Genomic DNA, 7,611 nt, shown 5'->3' with positions numbered 1-7,611 from the left:
ACTCTGGACGCAGAAATTAAGAGCTGTCAGTGTTATAAGGAAAGGTGGTTTAAGTTTGGATATCATTAATTTCTATACTTCACTCTGCATCCCCCTGGGAAATGCTTCTCATACTTTACTTTTTTCCAAAGATGCATAATTTATTAGACTTACCCTGGGCAACATTTCTCCAAATGCTTTTGTAATGTTTTAGAGTAGAGTATCCGTAAAGCTAGAATCCTTGAAACAATAACAACGCTGTCACCCAGTCGGTGTTTTGGTAAAAAGCGGAGGGGTGAGCCTGGAGAATTCTAACCACTCTCAAATTCATAGACTGAGCTATGGATGCAAGGACTGACCATCCATGATATCAAAATTATAATTTTAACCATGTTTTGAGGCTATACTGTGCTTGTTTATATTTACATTGTTTACAAACATTGGAGTAAAACAAGCTGGTATTTTGGGTTCTGATTTGGTATGACAGTTGAACTAAGCTCACGAGGCATTAAAGTTATATTCTTAAAGTACTTAATTCTATAGCTAGAGGAGTCCTGATATCTTCAGGAGTGAAAAGTGTAATTTATTTTGTCTTCATCTGTTGTTGTCTAGTACTGTATTTTTGCTAGCTAGGGCCATCTACTTTAAGTGCTGCTTGACTTCCCAGTGGCCTACTTGGTGTGGGAACTGCTGACTGCTCATCATTTGCAGATAGTTGTTGACACATCAACCAGGATCAAGGGGCAGGGCAATTTGTGTCTTGTTTTGGTAATCAGTGGCTGTATTGAAGGGGGGAGTCGTTTCACCTCTCCTAAGCAATCAGCAATTAGTACAGGGAGGCGTGCTCTCCACCTCTGCTAGGCAATTAGCAATTAGTGTTAGTTCTACAGTCTCCCCTGGTTCCTCAGCGGAAAACTAAGACCATTGCCGAAACAAAGACAGTTCTGCGGAGTTGTTCGAGGAAGGAAAGAGAGGAAAGCTCCACACCACTCTCTCACTTGAGCATTTTACAGATTATCTAATTTTGGTATTTTGTAGCTTTGTCATCTATGTGTGAGTTTTCTATACCTGTTCGCACCTCTCCATGTAGGCTTTACAGGCATTCCCCACCCCTTGGCTGCAACCCTTCTAATTTAGTGTACCCTGCGCGCACAATCCGTGTGGAATTCCGGGTCTCTGGCAGCATTTGGAACTGAGATAAAGAACAGAGTTCATCTCGGCCTATGCTGCCCTTCAGTCCCTTTTGCTTTTTGGCCCTGACAGAGACATGGATCACCCAAGAGAACACTGCCACCCCCAGCTGCTCTCTCTTCATCTGACTATTTTCTCTCATAGTCAGAGAGCATCTGGTCATCACGGTGGTGGCACAGGTCTACTCATTTCTCCTAAGTGGAGATTTTCTCTTCTCCCTCTCTCAACTGTCCATCTCATTTTAATTCCATGCTGTCACTTGTCCACTCAAGCTTAGCATTATTGTCATCTAAAGCCCACCAGGTGCCCTTGGAGAATTCCTCAATGAGCTTGACGGTCATTTCCTGACGATGGTTCACCACTCTTCGTTCTTGGCGATGTCTGCCCTCGATTGATTTCCTTACAACTCTTTCCCCTCGTCTCTTTTGACCTCACCCTTTCCCAATATCCTCCAACTCACAAGCCAGACAATGGGCATAGTTTACTAGAGGCTGCTCGCCTACTAATCTCACTGTAACCTCCCTCCAGGTGTCTGATCACTACTTTGTTTCCTTTCGTCTCCCTTTCCAACAACTCTAACCACTCAGCCGCTACCCAGATGATCATGCACCGTCGCAATCTTCGCTCTCTCTCCCACTATTGTCTCCTCTTCTATCCTATCATCTCTCCCTTCTGCTAAATCCTTCTCCCTCCTATCTCCTGATTCTGCCTCTTTCGACCCTACTCTCCTCCCTTTCCACATTCTTTGACTCGCACTGTCCCCTTTCCTTCCAGCCAGCTCGGCTCTCCCCTCCTGCTCCATGGCTGAGTGACTCATTGCGAGCTTACAGAACAGGACTGCGGGCAGCTGAGTGAAAATGGAGGAAAATTAAACTTCCAGTGGACCTATCATCCTTTCACTCCCTTCTCTATACCGTATCTTCCTCAGTATCCACTGCTAAAGCCACTTTCTACCACTCTAAATTTCAAGCTTCTGACTCTAACCTTAGGAAACTCATTTTCAACTTCTCCTCCCTCCTTAATTATCCACCACTGCAGATGACTTTGTTAACCATTTAGAAAAAATGTTGATGACATCCGCTACTCATTCACTCAGCCTATTGAGTCCACTGGTCTCTCTCACACAGAACTACCCTATGCCTTGACCTCTTTCTCCCTCTCTCTCCAGATGACATTCTGCAACAAGTAAGGTCTGGCTGCTTGACAACCTGCCCGCTTGACCCCATTTCCCTCCTCCCTTCTCCAGACCATCTCTGGAGACCTTCTCCCATTCTGCACTTCCCTCATTAAAATGCCCCGAGTTGCTCCCCTCAAGAAACCAACACTCATCTCATCTGACGTCAAACTATAGACCTGTATCCCTTTCTTTCTAAAATACTTGAGTGTGCTGTCTCAACTTTCTTGTTATCTCTCTTTGAAACAATCTTCTTGACCCTCACCAGTCAGGCTTCAAGACGGGTCACTCAACTAAGACTGTTCTGTGTCATGGAGGTTCTTCGCACTGCCAAGGCTGACTCTTTATCCTCTTTTCTCATCCTCCTAGATGTATCCGCTGCCTACAACACCGTAAACCAACAGATCCTCCTCTCCACCCTCTCATGTCTGGGTGTCTCAGGCTCTGCCCACTCTTGGATTGCATCCTACCTGGCAGGCTGCTCCTAACAGGTGACGTGGAGAGGATCTGTGTCTGTACCACATACTTTTTACTGTTGTCCCTCAGGGCTAGGTTCTAGGCCCTCTCTTCTCTCTATACACCAAGTCACTCGGCTCTCTCATATCCTCACATGGGGTCTCCTATCACTCCTATCAAGTGGATGACACTCAACTACTTTTCTCCTTCCCCCCTTCTGACACCCAGGTGGCGACATGCATCTCTGCATGCCTGGTTAATATCTCAACTTGGATGTCGGCCCACCACCTCAAGCTCAACCTCGACAAGAAGGCACTGCTCTCCTCCTGGGGAAGGCCTGTCTGCTCAAAGACCTCTCCAACACGGTTGACAACTCCAGTGTCGCCCGCCCAGAGTACAAGAACCTTGGCATGACACTGGACAACACCCTGTCCTTCTCTGCAAACATCAAAGCAGTGACCCGCTCCTGGAGGTTAATGCTCAACAACATCCATAGAGTACGATCCTACCTCGCACAGGTCCTAATCCAGGCACTTGTCCTCTCCTGTCTGGACTACTGCAACTCTCTGTTGGCTGGGCTCCCCGCTTGTGCAATCAAACCCCTGCAACTTGTCTAGAACGCTGCAGCCCGCCTGGTTTTCAACCTTCCCAAGTTCTCTCATATCACCCCGTTCCTCCGCACACTCCACCGACTTTCCTACAATTCTACACATTTTGCCATGGGGCTTAGAGAAAAAAATTGCAGTTTCATAGCTATTCTAGACATTACAATGAGACAGAATTGAGCATTTTAAAGCAAATTTCCTGCTATTCTACAAATTTGGTGCCATGTCTTATGACAGATATGTGATGTTTGGGTTATATACACTGCTCAAAAAAATTAAGGGAACACTTAAACAACACAATGTAACTCCAAGTCAATCACACTTCTGTGAAATCAAACGTAGGAAGCAACACTGATTGACAATAAATGTCACATGCTGTTGTGCAAATGGAATAGACAACAGGTGGAAATTATAGGCAATTAGCAAGACACCCCCAATAAAGGAGTGGTTCTGCAGGTGGTGACCACAGACCACTTCTCAGTTCCTATGCTTCCTGGCTGATGTTTTGGTCACTTTTGAATGCTGGCGGTGCTTTCACTCTAGTGGCAGCATAAGACGGAGTCTACAACCCACACAAGTGGCTCAGGTAGTGCAGCTCATCCAGGATGGCACATCAATGCGAGCTGTGGCAAGAAGGTTTGCTGTGTCTGTCAGCGTAGTGTCCAGAGCATGGAGGCGCTACCAGGAGACAGGCCAGTACATCAGGAGACAGGGAGGAGGCCGTAGGAGGGCAACAACCCAGCAGCAGGACCGCTACCTCCGCCTTTGTGCAAGGAGGAGCAGGAGAAGCACTGCCAGAGCCCTGCAAAATGACCTCCAGCAGGCCACAAATGTGCATGTGTCTGCTCAAACGGTCAGAAACAGACTCCATGAGGGTGGTATGAGGGCCCGACGTCCACAGGTGGGGGTTGTGCTTACAGCCCAACACCGTGCAGGACGTTTGGCATTTGCCAGAGAACACCAAGATTGGCAAATTTGCCACTGGCGCCCTGTGCTCTTCACAAATGAAAGCAGGTTCACACTGAGCACATGTGACAGACGTGACAGAGTCTGGAGACGCCGTGGAGAACGTTCTGCTGCCTGCAACATCCTCCAGCATGACCGGTTTGGTGGTGGGTCACTCATGGTGTGGGGTGGCATTTCTTTGGGGGGGCCGCACAGCCCTCCATGTGCTCGCCAGAGGTAGCCTGACTGCCATTAGGTACCGAGATGAGATCCTCAGACCCCTTGTGAGACCATATGCTGGTGCAGTTGGCCCTGGGTTCCTCCTAATGCAAGACAATGCTAGACCTCATGTGGCTGGAGTGTGTCAGCAGTTCCTGCAAGAGGAAGGCATTGATGCTATGGACTGGCCCGCCCGTTCCCCAGACCTGAATCCAATTGAGCACATCTGGGACATCATGTCTCGCTCCATCCACCAACGCCACGTTGCACCACAGACTGTCCAGGAGTTGGCAGATGCTTTAGTCCAGGTCTGGGAGGAGATCCCTCAGGAGACCATCCGCCACCTCATCAGGAGCATGCCCAGGTGTTGTAGGGAGGTCATACAGGCACGTGGAGGCCACACACACTACTGAGCCTCATTTTGACTTGTTTTAAGGACATTACATCAAAGTTGGATCAGCCTGTAGTGTGGTTTTCCACTTTAATTTTGAGTGTGACTCCAAATCCAGACCTCCATGGGTTGATAAATTGGATTTCCATTGATTATTTTTGTGTGATTTTGTTGTCAGCACATTCAACTATGTAAAGAAAAAAGTATTTAATAAGATTATTTCATTCATTCAGATCTAGGATGTGTTATTTTAGTGTTCCATTTATTTTTTTGAGCAGTATATTATACAGTGCCTTTCAGAAAGTATTCTCACCCCATGACTTTTTCAAAAAAAAATATGTTACACCCTGAATTTAAAATGCATTACATTTAGATGTTGTCACTGGCCTACACACAGCAGGACTGTGAAGCAACAAATGTTGGCACAGACGCATGCATACACACACAATAACACACGCACTATACATACACATGGATTTAGTACTGTAGATATGTGGTGGAGTAGGGGCCTGAGGGCACACAGTGTGTTGTGAAATCTTTGAATGTATAGTATAAACGGCCTTAATTTTGTTGTACCCCAGGAAGAGCTGCTTTGGCAGCAGCTAATGGGGATCCATAATTTCAAAATGTAATTTTGGCAACAAATTTAAAAGGAAACGCTGAAATGTCTCATGTATTCAACCCCTTTGTAATGGCAAGCCTAAATAAGTTCAGGAGTAAAGATTTTCGTCACGTAGTAAGTTGCATGGACTCACTCATTCAAAAATCATCTCTGTACCCCACACATAAACCCAGCAAGAAAAGAAACATCCCTTTTTCAGGACCCTGTCTTTCAAAGATAATTTGTAAAAATCCAAATAACTTCACAGATCTTCATTGTAAAGGGTTTAAACACTGTTTCCCATGCTTGTTCAATGAACCATGCACCTGTGGAACGGTCGTTAAGACACTAACAGCTTACAGACAGTAGGCAATTAAGGTCACAGTTATGAAAACTTAGGACACTAAAGAGGCCTTTCTACTGACTCTGAAAAACACCAAAATAAAGATGCCCAGGGTCCCTGCTCATCTGTGTGAATGTGCCTTAGGCATGCTGCAAGGAGGCATGAGGACTGCAGATGTGGCCAGGGCAATAAATTACAATTTCCATACTGTGAGATGCCTAAGACAACGCTACAGGGAGACAGCTGATCGTTCTCGCAGTGGCAGACCACGTGTAACACCTGTACAGGATCGGTACATCCAAACATCACACCTGCGGGACAGGTACAGGATGGCAACAACAACTGTCCGACTTACACCAGGAACGAACAATTCTTCCATCAGTGCTCAGACTGTTTGCAATAGTCTGAGAGAGGCTGGATTGAGGGCTTGTAGGCCTGTTGAAAGACAGGTACTCACCAGACATCACCGCCAACAACGTCGACAATGGGCACAAACCCACCATCACTGGACCAGACAGGACTGGCAAAAAGTGCTCTTCCATGACCAGTCGCAGTTTTGTCTCACCAGGGGTGATGGTCGGATTTGCGTTTATCGTTGAATGGAATGACCGTTACACCGAGGCCTGCACTCTGGAGCGGGATTGATTTGGAGGTGGAGGGTTCATCATGTTCTGGGGCAGTGTGTCACAGCATCATCGGTCTGAGCTTGTTGTCATTGCAGGCAATCTCAAAGCTGTGCGTTACAGGGAAGACATCCCCCTCCCTCATGTGGTACCCTTTACGCAGGCTCATCGTGACATGACCCTCCAGCATGACAATGCCACCAGCCATACTGCTCGTTCTTGCCATGGCAAGCAAAGAGCCCGGATCGCAATCCCATTGAGCACTTCTGGTACCTGTTGGATCGGAGTGTGAGGGCTAGGGCCATTCCCCCCAGAAATGTCCAGGAACTTGCAGGTGCCTTGGTGGAAGAGTGGGGTAACATCTCACAGCAAGAACTGCCAAATCTGGTGCAGTCCATGAGGAGGAGATGCACTGCAGTACTTAATTCAGCTGGTGGCCACACCAGATACTGACCCCCCTTTGTTCAGGGACACATTATTCCATTTCTGTTAGTCACGTCTGTGGAACTTGTTCAGTTTATGTCTCAGTTGTTGAATCTTGTTATGTTCATACAAATATTTACACATGTTATGTTTGCTGAAAATACGTTTCTTTTTTTGCTGAGTTTACAATTACCAGTAAGGTCCCTCAGTTGAGCAATGGATTTCAAACAAACACAATGGAGGTTTTCCAATGCCTTGAAAAGAAGGGCACCTATTGGTAGATGAGTAAAAATGAAAAAAAGAACACACTGAAGATCCCTTTGAGCATGGTGACGCTATTAATTACACTTTGGATCGTGTATCAATACACCCAGTCACTACAAAGATACAAGCGTCGTTCCTAACTCCGTTGCCAGAGAGGAAGGAAACCACTCATGGATTTCACCATGAGGCCAATGGTGACTTTAAAACAGTTACAGAGTTTGATGGCTGTGATAGGAGAAAACTGAGGATGGATCAACATTGTAGTTACTCCACAGTACTAACCTAATTGACAGAGTGAAAAGAAGGAAGCCTGTACAGAATACAAATATTCCAAAACATGCATCCTGTTTGCCACAATACACTAAACTAATATTGCAAAAAATGTGGCAAAGTAACT

The sequence above is a fragment of the Salmo salar genome, chromosome 13, assembly GCF_965601325.2.
Source record: "Salmo salar chromosome 13, fSalSal1, whole genome shotgun sequence".
NCBI lineage: Eukaryota > Metazoa > Chordata > Actinopteri > Salmoniformes > Salmonidae > Salmo > Salmo salar.
The sequence above is the reverse complement of the archived record's forward strand: the minus strand, read 5'-3'. Positions refer to the sequence as shown.